The sequence below is a fragment of the Podarcis melisellensis genome, assembly GCF_964234715.1.
Source record: "Podarcis melisellensis genome assembly, chromosome: 7".
In the NCBI taxonomy this organism is placed as follows: domain Eukaryota; kingdom Metazoa; phylum Chordata; class Lepidosauria; order Squamata; family Lacertidae; genus Podarcis; species Podarcis melisellensis.
The window spans coordinates 60,395,513-60,411,503 of record NC_138539.1 but is presented as its reverse complement, the minus strand read 5'-3'; the positions used below and the strand labels follow the sequence as shown (position 1 = coordinate 60,411,503).

General features: G+C 43.7%; 1 protein-coding gene across 14 annotated transcripts in view; it reads left to right on the top strand.

Moving 5' to 3' along the window:
• Positions 1–15,991, top strand: part of ATXN1 (ataxin 1) — a 226,991-nt gene that overhangs the window by 69,318 nt on the left and 141,682 nt on the right. For all 14 annotated transcript variants that reach the window (XM_081919385.1, XM_081919384.1, XM_081919388.1 and 11 more), the window contains one exon: positions 11,566–11,670. The gene's annotated coding sequence lies outside the window, so the exon portion shown is untranslated. The remainder of the gene's footprint in view (positions 1–11,565; positions 11,671–15,991) is intronic.

Below are 15,991 nucleotides of genomic sequence, written 5' to 3'. Positions count from 1 at the left end.
TTACACAAGTCAGAAACTTTGAGAAACTGAGACTGTATACCCTGTGTGCATCTTGACTTGCACCAGCTTCTGAAACTTCACGTAGAGTAGATCTTTGTCTTGCTTATAAAGTGAACTCTGTACATGCATAAGAAAAAGTGTGTGAGCTGTACTAATAAGCAATAATATTAAGTGTTTGATTTTTCTTTCTTGGAACACGTGTGTGTTGATTTGATTTATGTGTATAAATGCTAGCTTACTTGAGTACTGTACCTTTCTGTTGTGTGGCTATTAGTTTATCACAGATTATATCTTAGTCATAAATGTAAGTATTGCCTATGCATTCAAAGTGCTTCCTCAAAAGTAAATCCTATTGAGTAGTTCCTAGAATGTGTGCTAAGAATTGCAGTTGTAGTTTTTTATTATTGATTTTTGGTCCATGGGGATGGCCTACAGTTACCTTGCAGACTTCTGTCATCCTTGATTAAGTGTCTCCGGGTCTTTTATATTCAGCATAGCAGTTGGGTTCCACCAAGTGTTGCATAGTTTTCTATCAGGTGCTGATTGTATAATTTTTTAAAACAGCAACAGATGCAGTATCACACATTGGGTATGGAAATGCATGATTTGTGTTTTTAAAGTGGCAGTTCTCTCTTAGGTTATTATTAACATACTTTAAGAATGGGTATAGCAGAAACCATACTTTTAATTATATGCAATAATTCAGCGATGAACTTTACTGTTCATTACTGTCTCTCTGTAGTGTATTCCACTTCATAATAAGTCTGAAATTTCAACCAGGGTGTTTGGTATCATCACAGACTGAAGATGGAATTACAACTTTAATTTAGGTAATTTAATTCAAGTGCCTTCTTGCTGCTCGAAATCCTGGAAGTGATGATGACAATTGTGGGTATGTTGCAATGCTTTTATTTTGGAACCCTTCATCTTCCCATTCTTTGAAGCTGAGCTGTTCAATTAAATATCTAGGTAAAAATGCCTTTTGTTGCGGCCTTGTATACATCTCTTTCACATGATCAAATTTTGGTTTATTAAGCCAGGATGTGCAAGAGTTTTGTGTACCCACACACAGCCACCTCTTTCTTGTGTGATTAGGCTAACAGACTGGGAAGCCACAGTTAACCATAGTCTCATGTTACAAACTGGGAATTATGGTTCACAGCTTCCAAACAAAGCAGGAGTCATAAACCAACTTTAAACCATGGCTTCATGTCCTGGCTTGTTTAGAAGCCATTGCCCATAGTTTTCTGGTTACATCCAATGAGACATAATGGTTAACTGTGACTCCATGACTTCGTTCATCACTTGCATGAAGTGGAGGCTGATTGTGTTTCCAGCAGTTAATGCACCATAAATAATAATTTTGTATTGGCATATCTGTCACTGCTATTCTAAAAGACGTTGGTGTTTTTGGTTGCTATTATTGTTTCAGAAACCTTGTCTTTATGTAGCCACAAACCCTGAGAAGATTGTGGGATTTCCCCCACCTCCCTGAGTTTCTGATAGTCATCTGGCCTTGTGCTCATTTGATGAAGAAAACCTTGGCCACATGAACTCTGGCATCTCTGGAGGTGGGGGAAAACCCTGTATTCCAATTTCAGCGTTGGTGGTCACGCAAAAGGTGCCGGTTGCTGTAGTCTGAAAAACAGTCCTGAAGTAGCTTGGAGCATTCTGCTAACTTTAGATTAAATATACCATTGCAGAAGCTGTTGTCACAATACATATCTTAAAATTGGGATTTGAGTAATGTAAGTAAGATTTTTGCTGCTTTTCGTCTGGTGGACAAATTGAAGACTTAAGTGTGTCTAATATTTTTGCTACTTTTTTTTAAGAAAATGAATGGTGGTGTCATATTAACAAGAAGAGATTGGGAACACGTTTAGAAAATTATTTTACAGGTTGTAGCATTGCAACATGAAAATGTAAACTTTGCAGAAGGGGGAGTAGCTTCAGGAATGGTTCACCTTTATATATTTGATTGTGCTAACCTGGTATTGCTAACAGATTTTCAAAGGATTTTACAGGAAAAAACACCACCTAAATAGAAATATACAGGGGTCCATTCATTGTGTCTCCAAAGTTCAAGAAGAATTGCAGAGGCAAACTTGCACCCTACTTCCCCAATTCCAAGATGAAGGTGGCAGAGTTTGATGCTGTAAGCACTGAACTATGGCAAGGTTTGCAGTTCATCTTGTCTTATTACTTTCCAGACCTCTACATAATTAAGTAGAAGTTTAGCGATTAAACAGCTTCATAAACCACCTTTCGGGGCCATGCCCTCACAAAGCAGCGTACACTGATATGGAGATGATTTATACCATCTGATGGGCACACTTTATCATGAAACAGCATCTAGACTTTGTAGGCCTGATAAAGCCTTATGATTTCCAAATTAAGGAGCAGCTCAGAATTTCGTAGCTGAAAACATTAAGGAAAGGCAGCCTGGAAGAGAGGTGGTTTTAAGGGCCACCTGAAAGCCTGCACTGAAGTGGCCAAGTGTAATTCATTCAGGAGGGAGTTCTGTAAGTGTGAAGGCCCCATTGCTTGTGCCCAGCAATCTTGATGGTGAGCACATGAGCTGGACCTCTGCAGCTGTTCTGATGAGTGGGCAGGGTCATGTGAGTGAATCTGATCCTGCCCATCTCAGGATCTTGGAGAATGATATGAGGAATCTCTCTTACTACTGTTGAGGTTTAACACTCCATGGCTTTCCAAGCTTCTCTGAGGCCTTGTAGGAGGTCTAGGAGATCCTGAGAGATTTTGCACTTGTGAACTCCTGAAATTATTTGTATGCAAAATATGGATAATGCACATTGGTATATAAATAAAACTCTATTTTAGTCTTTCTCTTCATTTAATGTGATCATATCTCTTGTATGTCAGCTGTGGATGTCAGACTAATGGATTCCCTTTCCCTCAAACACAGTGGTTCACAAAGGGTGTGGTGTGCCACACTGGTGTGGCAGGAGAGGGCAATTGTAGCTGTGATACAGAACCGCCATTTGAATTGTGGGCTGGAGAAGACTCCTTTATAATTATATTTTGAGAATGATTCATGTTCTTATGTAGCTGCATTGTTTTACACTTTCTGGATGTCCCATGACCATTTTATATAGTAGTTGCGTTCTATATTATAAATCAAGCACTGCCAGGAGTTGTTTCTTTTTGTTTTCCAATGTATTTCTTATCAATTAAAACATAGATACATAGATAATAAAGATTTTAAAAAATGGCGTGGCACGAGCAAAAAGTTTGAGAACCACTGCCCTAACCCAACCTGGAAGATATTCTCCTTAATATCAATTCTATGAAGACTGGCTGAGATTACCGTATTTTTTGCTCTATAAGACTCCCTTTTTCCCTCCTAAAAAGTATGGGGAAATGTGTGTGCGTCTTATGGAGCGAATGCAGGCTGCGCAGCGATCCCTCTTGCTGTTCTGGCTTCTGAGATTCAGAATATTTTTTTTCTTGTTTTCCTCCTCCCAAAACTAGGTGCGTCTTGTGGTCTGGTGCGTCTTATAGAGCGAAAAATACGGTACTTAGTGGTTCAAACTGTTCCATATGTTAATAAAGTACATTTCATTCCTTTTTAAAGACAGGCCACTTACAATTTAAGATATTCCAGGGGAAGGTGGAATTGGAGGTGCATACCACGTGGTTAGTGTCTCTCAATACCAATTTTCATAAGCATATTCCTTCTACTAAGCACAGCTAAGAGCAGTTTGGGTTCCCAAAATTCTCCTTCAGCCCCAAAGCCATTACTAGGCAGCTAAGTTCAAGGCTGTGGTTAGAGGTTGAAGAGGGAGTGAAAAATGTGTTTTGCTTTCCTTTACCTTTCTATGTCATGAGTTTACATAATGCCTCACACTGACCTTTGGGGCATCTGGCTCAAATTAAACCCATAATTTTATCAATGTGGTCTAAAGCTTCTGCCTAATATGACTAACATATGAAAATCTGCTCAATATTTTAAAAGTTTTGATGTACTTGTTTTCACTTTTAGCAACTGGAATGCATATCTTCCTTTTTTAAAAAAAACAAACGTACAAATTCAATATGTCCTGTGACACAGCTCAACTTTGGAAGTCATGTTCTTCCCCTCTCACAAGGAAGTCTCCACATCTGTCTGTGGCCACATACATAATAATATATGTTTCTCAGTAATAAAACTATGATGTTCTGCCTATGTTTAAAGGCATCCTTTCCCTTAAATTGCTTATGAGATCTGGTTTGGGGAATGGGACCAGTGTTAAAAACCATGAACTAAAAGTCAGCAGCTGCCTCTGAAGAAAAGGAGCAGTTGGTGGGTAAGAAATCCACTGATCTCCTTTTCTTTCTTTTTAAATAATTACTTATGGATAAGCCCCTTCCTGCTACTTGGCTATGTTTGCCGCAGGTATATTCTGTGAACATTTGAAGTTATGTAATTGCAGTTTACTGTCACATTAAAAAATGACTAATGACATAATTTGTGTTTTCAAAATACATAAACAGCTCAGCATGAGAGGGTGATATTTTCAGGAGACAAGGGTGAAGTGCTAGGGTAGAAGGTGGAGATGGCTGATATTTCTCTTTAATGAGCTGTGGCTTACATATCCCTTTGAATAATGTATATTGTTTGCTTATGTTCTTCCATATACATGAACTGTTTTCACACCAAGATCTAGCCATAATTGGGAGCTACGGTAGTCTTGTATAACAAGATGTTTCATGTATTTTAAATAGCTGTCGTCGTTGAAAGAAATGACTGTTGGACCTTAAGCTAGCCTTGGGGGTATATAGCCAATTCTGTCAGAACAGCTTCCTCTTCAGGACTGCTGTCAAACTTACTACTGTCTTCCCAGGACAATAACCCAGGAAGCAGTTCTGGAACTTCCCTCTCCTCTCGCACCCCTCTCCAAATCCATAGTGGGTGGGGAGATCTGAGGCACAAATAAAAACCATTCTGCTAAGAGAACTACCACGTTGGATACCACCCATGGGAACCAGATATCCATGTTGATTTCAAGTCTGGTGTACTTCCCAGGTGTGTTTCAGTGGGTTGACTGAGTTCACTTTGTCATTTCTTTTTCCTTAAAGATGGAATTCTTCCTCCCATGAATTTATGTTTCCAGTTGTTTCATGGAGAGCATTCCTGTATCATAGGAGGGCATACAACGAGGAAATTGATACAAAAAGAGAACTTTTCCCTCTAATACTCCTAGCCATACAAACAGGTGTGTGTCAATTGTACTGGAAAAGAAAAAGATGAACCTCCCCTCCCCATGGACTGCTTTACCAAAGAGGATTCCTCAGGGAAAAACTGATGGATAGCAGCATGCTCTGTATCTAGTGAATGAGTAGTTTGACCCCTTTTGGACGTTGAATCCCAGTCCTGATGGTGGTTTTCTTGTGTGCTTTTGTATGTTTTTCTTTAAATTGTGCCCAACTTGGCCTCCTTCATACATTATGTAGTATTACTTGGAATGTGAAAACAACAACAACAAAGTCTTGTAGCACCCCTTTAAGGTGCCACAGTATTTTGTTGTTTGCTGCAACAGATTAACCCAGCTACCCATTTGCAGCCTGGCATGGTGGCAGGGGAGCAACCAACATCTCAGACTCCAGCGTGGCTGGGAAACACTTTGCACAGGAAGACACAAACAGGGCAAGACTTCAGAGAGCCAATCAGCATCATTCTAGGCTCCCTGGGGTGTGTGGCCTGGAAGTGGACCAGACCAAAATCTGTGCTGGCTCTGTCTGGTCTGCTCCTGGGACATAAATGGTGGCCCTTGCCTGCTTGCTCCACTTCTGCTTCAATTTACTTTTCAAACTACCCACCCTTTGTTGTTTACTTTACCTCTTGCTTCCATCAGGGGAGGGTTTGTGATCTAATGACACTGCTATGAACAACTGTTGGTCCCTGTTTTTTAGGGTTGGGGAGGAATTTTGCCCACAGGCAGATTAGCTTTGGTCCCGTGCATTCTTGCTTACCTCATGGTAATTGTCACAACTTATGATGGTAGGGGAGGTATTGACCCAGATCCTTAGGAGAAAGGGACAAGGAAGGGGCACCCTGCCCCATCTCATAGGGGGATCCCCTTAAGAGATTCTGGAGGGCAGCACTTTCCATCCAGAAGCCCAACTCAGGAGTTGACATGCCATGGTGCCCCTACCAGTGGCTGAACAGGGTTCACCAGAAACAGTTCTAGACAGTCAGTATTATCTTTTGGGTTTTGTATATTGTCGGTTGTATATTGTAGATAGTAAGGTGCTTAACCTGAATTGTGTCTTGCTGTTGTATTAATACACTGAGGGGGGAAATAAATTGTGGAAGGGGAGTAGGCATTATTTCTGGGGTTAGTGGAGAAGTGAAAAGTCAGTGATACAATTTCAAGGAGCACTTTTAAATAGAATTTCCATTGTTACTGATTAACTGTAATTTCCCCCCATTATTTGTATACTGCAACTGTTTTAAAGATGGTGCATGGCCTAGGGATACTATAATATACACAATGTCAGTAGTGGACACTGTGAAGCACAGTCATTTAGGAACTCCTTACCTCAGGTTTCAGCTCCTACTTTATCCTCAATATCTGGTTTTGCCTCTGCAGAAAGTTTTTTTTTTTTTTAAGTGGGGGAGCCTTCATCAATGCAGTCCCCACCCCAGTTTTATTACATCATATTCCCTTTTTGTAGAATGAGACACATTGAAAGTTGCTAATTGTCTGTTATGAGTAATTTATTGACTGTGGAATATTTATCATTTATATCACTTGACAAGTACATACAAATCAACATGACCTTTAACTGCATCAGTTGTTTTAGAATTGGTGTAAAGAAATTCAGGGAACTTGGATGATTTGGTGAGTGAGACTGCTGACCCAATGCTGAGTTGCAAGGAGAGGAAATATTGACCAATCCAAATTAGGTAACCGAAAATTATGCTTCCTGCTGATAAGCTACTTTTCATAGTATGCAAACATAGCCCTTGAGGTAGTAAAACTGTGAGGCAGCTATAGTATATCTTATTTAGGAGCTGTAAAATGATCCCATGACAGTAGTAATTCATTCAGTTTCCCACAGAACAGTTTTGTTATGAGGGTTTTGGAAAGCATGTAGAGAAAATACAGACATGACCCAGCAAATGTTTTTAACAGTTTTATTAAGCTTTAGACTGAAACTTTTCCTTTAACTTGAGTGGGTGAATATATGGATTAATATAACTCAGCTGTAAGAAAGCCATATGAGCTGCCAATATTTATTAGGGTAATGAACAGCAGCTAGCATTTTGATGTGTGTTAATCCATATAGGGATAAGATGGTAGCCAGTTAAGTCATTGATTTTGACAGGTCCAAGTGGAGTATGATTTAGTTGGATACCACTCATGTGTTTTCAGAATAAGGTGAAAAGAAGCAAGAATTCAGTCGAAGATGTAGTCAACCTCTCTTTGAGGATTGATCTATCAATTGAAAGCAGCTGAAACTGAATGCTCTTTCATTGTGAAATGTAAGACACTATACCCTAGAAAGATATCAAGCCGGAAGACAAAGGAGTGTACAATAAAGCAAAGCTAATGAGTCCAATAAACAGCCCCAAGGTTATAAGTGATCTGTCAAGGGGGATACATCTAGCAGAAGATCTAGAACAACTGCAAATGTTTGCATGTTGGACAGGCACTGAAAAGAACCAGTTGCCCCATTAACCTAAAAATCTTCAAGCATTACAATGCAAATATGTTTTGATTTGCTTTCCCTGATAATTTGTACAGTGGCATCCAAAAGTGGACCTTATGATAAGGGTTTGTACGGACAATCAATAAAAAGGGGGGAAAGGGCTTGCAGGAAAGTTGAAGAAGTTCTTTGCATCTGTTTTCACTGTGACAGATGGGCAGATCGTTGTGCTTGAACTAACTTTCTGAGGAGCTGAAGCAAATAGTGATGGCAAGAGATTGTGTTCTAGGCTGTACTGACAAATTGGAAACCAAATAAAACAGTTTTGTGCTGACAGGACCCAGATGGAAGATGGTGTGTTTAATAAGAGGGGGCCTGGAATTGCAGGTAGATAAAAAGGAATACCGTATTTTTCGCACGATTGGACGCACCGGACCATAGGACGCGCCTAGTTTTTTGGGGGGGAAATAAAGGGAAAAAAATTTCCCTTTATTTCCCCCCCAAAAGCAGGTCAGGGAAACCGAACCAGGTCGAGGAACAGCGGGATAGTGGCGCTGCGCCTCCCTGCTGTCCCCCGAGCTTGTGGGGCTGGCTGATGTCTGCCTAGCGCGCGGGGCGCTCTGATTCAGGGCGCCCCACCCACCGGGCGGCAGGCTGCTATCCGCAGCTTGGGGAGCCTTGCGGGGAACTGCTGCAGGGCTCCCCACGCTGCGGATGTATGCCTGGCGTGAGGGGCGCTCTGCTTTAGGGCGCCCCACCCGCCGGGCGGCAGGCTGCTATCCGCAGCTTGGGGAGCCTTGCGGGGAACTCCTGCAAGGCTCTCCACGCAGCGGATGTGTTCCCAAAGCGCCAGGCGCTCTGCTTTCAGGGCGCCCGACGCTCCGGGAAGCAGGCTGCTATCCGCAGCGTGGGGAGCCCTGTGAGGAACTGCTGCAGGGCTCTGCACGCTGCAGATGTCTGCCCGGCGCGAGGGGCGCTCTGCTTCAGGGCGCCCCTCGCGCCGGGCGGCAGGCTGCTATCCGCAGCGTGGGGAGCCTTGCGGGGAACTCCTGCAAGGCTCTCCACGCAGCGGATGTGTTCCTGAAGTGCCGGGCGCTCTGCTTTCAGGGCGCCCGACGCTCCGGGAAGCAGGCTGCTATCCGCAGCTTGGGGAGCCTTGCGGGGAACTGCTGCAGGGCTCCCCAAGCTGCGGATGTATGCCTGGCGTGAGGGGCGCTCTGCTTCAGGGCGCCCCACCCGCCGGGCGGCAGGCTGCTATCCGCAGCGTGGGGAGCCTTGCGGGGAACTCCTGCAAGGCTCTCCACGCAGCGGATGTGTTCCCGAAGCGCCGGGAGCTCTGCTTTCAGGGCGTCCGACGCTCCGGGAAGCAGGCTGCTATCCGCAGCCTAGACACGGCTAGCGGAGCGCTAATCCCGAAGCTTGGGGCGTGCGGAGCTCAGCGCGCCCCAAGCTTCTGGGCGCCGGCAAGGTCTCCGCTAGCCGTCGCGGGGCTCTCCCAGGGCTAGCGGAGACCTTGCCGGCACCCAGAAGCTTGGGGCGCGCTGAGCTCCGCACGCCCCAAGCTTCTGGATTAGCGCAGTGGTCCGCTAGCCCTGGGAGAGCCGCGCGACGTCGCGGGGCTCTCCCAGGGCTAGCGGAGACCTTGCCGGCACCCAGAAGCTTGGGGCGCGCTGAGCTCCGCACGCCCCAAGCTTCTGGATTAGCGCAGTGGTCCGCTAGCCCTGGGAGAGCCGCGCGACGTCGCGGGGCTCTCCCAGGGCTAGCGGAGACCTTGCCGGCACCCAGAAGCTTGGGGCGCGCTGAGCTCCGCACGCCCCAAGCTTCTGGATTAGCGCAGTGGTCCGCTAGCCCTGGGAGAGCCGCGCGACGTCGCGGGGCTCTCCCAGGGCTAGCGGAGACCTTGCCGGCACCCAGAAGCTTGGGGCGCGCTGAGCTCCGCACGCCCCAAGCTTCTGGATTAGCGCAGTGGTCCGCTAGCCCTGGGAGAGCCGCGCGACGTCGCGGGGCTCTCCCAGGGCTAGCGGAGACCTTGCCGGCACTCAGAAGCTTGGGGCGCGCTGAGCTCCGCACTCCCCAAGCTTCTGGATTAGCGCAGTGGTCCGCTAGCCCTGGGAGAGCCGGGCGACGTCGCGGGGCTCTCCCAGGGCTAGCGGAGACCTTGCCGGCACCCAGAAGCTTGGGGCGTGCTGAGCTCTGCACGCCCCAAGCTTCGGGATTAATGCAGCGCTCCGCTAGCGGTGGGAGAGCTGGGTCTCCCACTCCTAGCGGATAGCTTCCTGAAGCCTGGAGAGCGAGAGGGGTCGGTGCGCACCGTCCGCTCTCGCTCTCCAGGCTTCAGCGAAAGCCTGCATTCGCTCCATAGGACGCACACACATTTTCCCTTGCTTTTTAGGAGGGAAAAAGTGCGTCCTATGGTGCGAAAAATACGGTAATTGTGGTGGGCAGGAGAGTGAGGGGACAGAGCAAAATGCAGAGATGAAGAATAACGGAGAGGGAAGGGTGGAAGGAAGAGAGATGTAAATAGTAAACATTTATTACTGAAATTAATCCTCATGCTTTGGGGGGGGGGATCTCTCATAATATAGCAGTGAACTGATGCTTATTTATGGCTTTATTCATTTTAAATAGGCTACTTTCCTAATTACAAAAAAATTAACTTGAATGCCACATTGTGCTTTTGTAGGAGCCAAAATATTGCCAGTTACTGGCCAGAACTGGTTAGTTTCAGCAAGGTGGTGGCCTCATTTGCTTCCAAGGTTGCAGTGCTATATGACATCAGTTTTGGTGATGTGCTGACTGCAGTCAAGGGCAAAGCTTCCTGTATTGCATTGCCCTTAGTCTGAATAGATGAACATTTCCACACACTTTTGATATTATCCCCAAAAGCTTCCAAAAGGGGGAAATGATTTTACTGCGATCAAAGAGTGCCCCCCAACTTTTGTCTCATCCCTGTTGTATCCCAGAGGGCATCAAATAGGGACCTGTGATACACATATCACAACACTTCATGCTTTATTTGATAAGGCAATGAGTGTTTACTTGGTTCGGGGTGGGGAGATAATATTTTCCAAGCAACGATTTGCCGTGTTTTGAGCTCTGGGGAAATGACATTTCCTTACAGCGGTTGTGCTCCCTTGATGGAAACTTTCTGGAGCTCCTGCAACAGCTAAGAAGTGTGTGCAGAACACACACAAAAAGTTGTCTAGGTAAGCCCCAGTGTAACTGCAAAAAAGAGTACAGTGTGTGAGTTCACCCTCCGCTGAAGGGATAGAAGAAAGATTAAAATACTTTTAAGAACACTGTTTACTTCTTTGGCAGTCTAAAGAAACAGTGATAGGTGACAGTATAGTGTTAAATGATCAACACAGGAAGAAGAGCCCCCTTTCTCACTGCTTGGATTGCAGAAAACTGATCACGTAAAGAAGAGTAGACTCTAGGTTGATGCTTGCTAAGCTGATCTTTGATGTGGTCATGAAGGAGGTGTTGAATGCAGCAGAGGCGTGAGGAGGGTGAAGGTAACCTTTAGATTGGGAACAAAGATTGTGTAATTCATTTGATTTACCTTCTTACTGCACCATCCATGTCGCTTATCAGAGTGATTATTTTTCCAGATTTCTCTGTGGTTACTCCTGTTTTCTATGTGTTCATGGTTTGTTTAATCAGCAGTTGATCATCAAAGAATGTTAACAACCATGCTAACAGGCAGTGTTTGAAAAAATCCATTTCGGCTGCGAAGATAACAAAAGGGCACAATCCACAAAAACAGACCACTTCTTCTCCCCTCTTCTGGTTCCAAAACTAGCTTACTTAAAGTTATCAGAAACACATTGAGGATAGTGCAGGGATTTCCCTGCCAACCACTTGAAGTGACATTTCTTCTCTGAACATTTCTTGTTTTGTTTTTAATTCTAGCATCCTTGAGCACAATGAACAAGTTTTAATGCACAGACTCCAGGGGAAAGTGCTGCAGCACCTGACCAAAGGAGGTTGCACCTAGGAACACTCCTGCTGTTTGAAGTAAGTAATGGGAGTAGTTTTGTTACAAGGAAAATTGCAATTGCTTTATATATTAATTTGTGTTTGTGTGTCTCAGAGGCTATGCTGATGTTTGGTAATGCATGGAGAAGAAGGATCAATTAGAGGGTTAGATTTGATTGTGGCAAGTCTATGTGTGTTGAACTTTGGCGTTTCCCAATCATGTAGGATGAGGATGTGAGGAAGAAGGACAAATTTTAACAGCAAAAGAAGTGCATGGACAGGTGGTCTTCATCAAACTTCCATGATTACAGCTTACTTTCCTATGGCCTGTCCCTTCAGGTGCCTTTTCTCCCTTTCTCTTGACCAAGTTCCTGATACAGCAAACGAGCTCAGCTGGGGGGGGGGGGGAGGCACTTGGGGAGAGGGGGCTGCAAGGAGGAAAGTGACAGCAGCTCCCTGCTTGCATGTTCCTCTTTTGCTATGAAAATCAGACTGCACTGATCTGTTGCCTTCGTGTCTTGTTTTAGTCTGTCTCTCAAATAGCAGCTTGGGCTAGGAAAGAAGTACAGTGCTTGTGCACAGATTCACAAGAGTTTTATTTAGGTCATGTCCACTTGGAGTTTTTTCCCCAGGGCTGGGATATGTCCATCTCTGCAAGCCAGAACGTATCAGTGATAATTCATACAGCAGGGCGGAGGTAGGATGTATAGCTTGCATGGCAGGGATATGCAAATTCAGAACCAGTTCCAGGCTTGAAGGAGCTTCAGGCAAGAGTTATACCAATTGGCTCAAGGCCCAAAGCCCTGCATTTTCCCATGAAAAAATGGGAGAGATTTTTTTTTTTGAGAAGCACTGTCTTTCACTTTGCATCAGATTTCTCAATGGAAATCAAGCAAGGGAGTTTGACATTGCAACTTGACTTAATCAGCTTCTGGCACCATCCCTTCTTCGTCCTTGCTTCCTAACCACACCGAGAATAGTGGAATAAGTGAATTATGGATCAAGAGAATAGGCTTGTGTAAAAACCAACATGGCACTTGCTTCCCACACTTCTAGTTTAGCAAACTGAGCAATTGCCTTGTAGCTCTTCCCTAAAAATACATTTTGTTCCTTGGTTGCTTTGCAAAGAGCCAGCTGTTATACTGAACATGCTTTTCTGCAATGAAGCCTATAACCAAGCCTCAACACGTGAAACTCAAAACAATTGCACATTCTTCCCCTTTCTACCCTTGTCTCCATTTTTCTTCCCTTCCTTTGTTTCCCTATGTCATAGTTGCAAGGGATCTGCCCTCTTGCGCACTGCAAAGAGCAATGCTGTGCTATACATTTAATTTTTTAATTTACTACTATTACCTATTGGTACATAAGATACAAGTCTCAAATATAGTACATAAAACTAAATTGTTTTAAAAGATTTAGGCACCTTAAAAAAACCCTCATTAAAAATCATAGTAGGTGTATACTTATATCAGAACAAACACCAAATGAGGGAGCAAGCTTTTTGAGTTCTTCAGAATCCTTCAGGCTGGATGTTCAACAAGCCTAGGGGTAGTTGAAGCCAGCTATTTCAGGAAATAGGTATTTGGGGCCTTTGCAACCAGAAGTCTTGTATTCTATGCAGAAGTAACATATAAGAATAGTTGAGCTCGAGTTGATTCTTGGTTTAGGGCTGCTTCTAGATTTGGAGGGAGGTTTGGCAAAGTGCTAACTGGTGGCCACACAGGGCTTAACTGTTGGTGGCAGCCAACAGCCGTGCTCCTAACAGTGTGGGCAGCTAGGTGAAACTACCATGTAAATTTCCCATACAGCATTGTGGAAGTTGTTTTTTTTTAAGGAGGCTAGACCCAGCTTACTTGCTGCTGCTCAGAGTTCCAGACTGTGGACAGGAAGGGTGGGCCCTATCAAGGTGGTGGGACCATGGTAGCTCCCCAAAGACAGCAGCTACTGACCCTGGCCCTACTGTAGTATCTGACTACACAATCTCTAATGGTTTGGAGAACGACGCCAGGGGAGCACTTTGCTTAGCGATGCATCTGCAGAGTACTAGGGTTTCAAGAAACGTTGGTGGCTTATAACGGCAGATTCTTCTGCAATTGTGTGGCTATTGGAATGGTTTTATCAAAATATCAACATCCTTGCAGAATTTTGAGTTGTTTTTGTCAGCTCTGTATTCATATTTTGACTGTGCTCGTACTATTCCCCTCATGACAAAAGGTTTTAAATGACATGGTTAGAACAAAATAAAGTCCTCTTTCTGCACCATGGCTGTGAATGACACTGGAATGTTTGAAATAGTAGCATAATTAGCAGCTGCGTGACTCAGACTACATTGTGCTATTTTTGGTTTCGTAATTAAAAAACAGAAAAAGACAACTCAATATGAATTGTAGTGAAATGCTTCACCTCTTTCACCCTTTCCATCGTCTGTCCTTTTATTTTTATTGCATTAGAAAACTGGGGACCTCTTCATCTTTCTTTGTTACATGGCCTGGGAGGAAACAATTGTTGAAAGATAATGAAGAGAGAAACAAAAACCTTGCAGGCTTTTCCCTTGTTAGAAACACAGTGCCTTGTTACTTTCACACGTGGCAAAATAATAGAAATCACTGCAAGCTATTTTGTTCTGATCACTGCATTTGCTGCTTTTGCTTTAATTTGGCAGAGTGGAGTAGCCATAGAATGAAAACAGGCGTTTGGTTTCAGCACAGCATAGAACTGTTTCTGGGGAATGCCAGCACCAACTTCACTGTTTTGGGGCATTCCGATGAAGTATCTGCCTTGCAAAAATTATTTGCCTTGAAAGAGGTGTGGAGTGGCTCAGTAGTCCTAAATATCAATAGTCTTGGAGAGAAAATTGGGGGCAGGGGGCGGAAACCGGAGCCATTTTTTGTTGTCAGCATTCATTTTCGTGGAGAGTCTCCACTGTTGTAATCTCTGATCCCCTAGCTCCTGTGTTAGATGCAAAGATATGTTTTAAAAAGCCGCATTTCAGAGCCGTGTGGTCTGTGACTACCCATAGCTCACCTTTTAACACCTGTACCTAAATGCCATGCTTCAAGAGAGAGGCTGATATACCGCATGAGACCTGTTTCTACCATGCCTTCATAGTCCTGTGCTAACATTTTTAACTAGGAGAAGTTTTGCTGTGTTTATTCCAAAGAGTCAATGAAATACATTTTGTTGGACTGATGTACTGCTAGTAGGTTTTTGAGTTGTACAGAATGATTCTCAATGGCTCATTGAGAGAGTTTGTGTAGCTCAGAATTGCTTGGCATATCAGTTGACCACCAATAATTCTTTAGTATATGTCCATAGTCATATATTCCATGAAGTCAAGGTGGCAACACACCTTTTAAATGTGTCGCGATGTCATCTGATTTGAATTATTGTGACATATATTTATATTTGTATAATGCTGGTAGCTACCATTGTTTCATAACAGTAAACTGGCTTGATCCAGTGCATAGGCGCATCTCATATCTACCACCACACATGAGATTCTCCCTCCCCTATTGATCTACTACTGGTATATGTGTCAGGCGTGGGGGCTATATGTATGTATTGCCATACTCTGGCATTGATCGGATCATGTACCCGAGACTTGTAATTAGCACAACCCGTCAAAGTCCTGACTGTATTAATGTCATAAATAGTTGATCACAATTTTAACATTAAAAAAACCAACGGCAGATTTGTTAAAGAGCATATATTAACTGATCTTTAGCTGGAATGTTGTTTGGACAGTATACTAACAACCAAACTTAGGCGGTAATTTGGAAACAAACTGTATCACAAAGGAACGTGCCTGGCTAGTTCAACAATGGAATCCTCCATTGGATTTTCACCCAGACTAACCCCACCACCCCAAACTCACAACAGTATTTTTTTTTGTCGTTTTATCTAATATAATGCATTTTTTCCTTATTTTTGTTAATGTATGCAAAGTCACCTCTGATGTATGCATTTTTGCACATATCTTTTGGTTGGAAACATCCAACATAAAATTTGGTGTGAATTAAAATGAAAACCAAATTGAATACCTCCCTTGTCCCTAGTTAAGAGTGTCTCTAGTGTAAGCAGTATGTGTTATAGGTGGCAGGGAAATGTGCTTTCAGATATATGCAACATTCTCAGTGATGCTTGATATGCCTTGGTCTTGTCATGCAGTGGTGCTTGATATGCCTTGATAATTTGTCTTCGCTTATTATCTTATGCACTACCATAAGAATTTCCATCATCCACCAGTGTGTCTTCTTACATTTGACAGGTGCAGAAAGATACAACCAGATGTTCTCTCACATCACCATTGATATGTAATATTATGAGTTACACGAATTATACAGGTGTGGTGACATTGTCA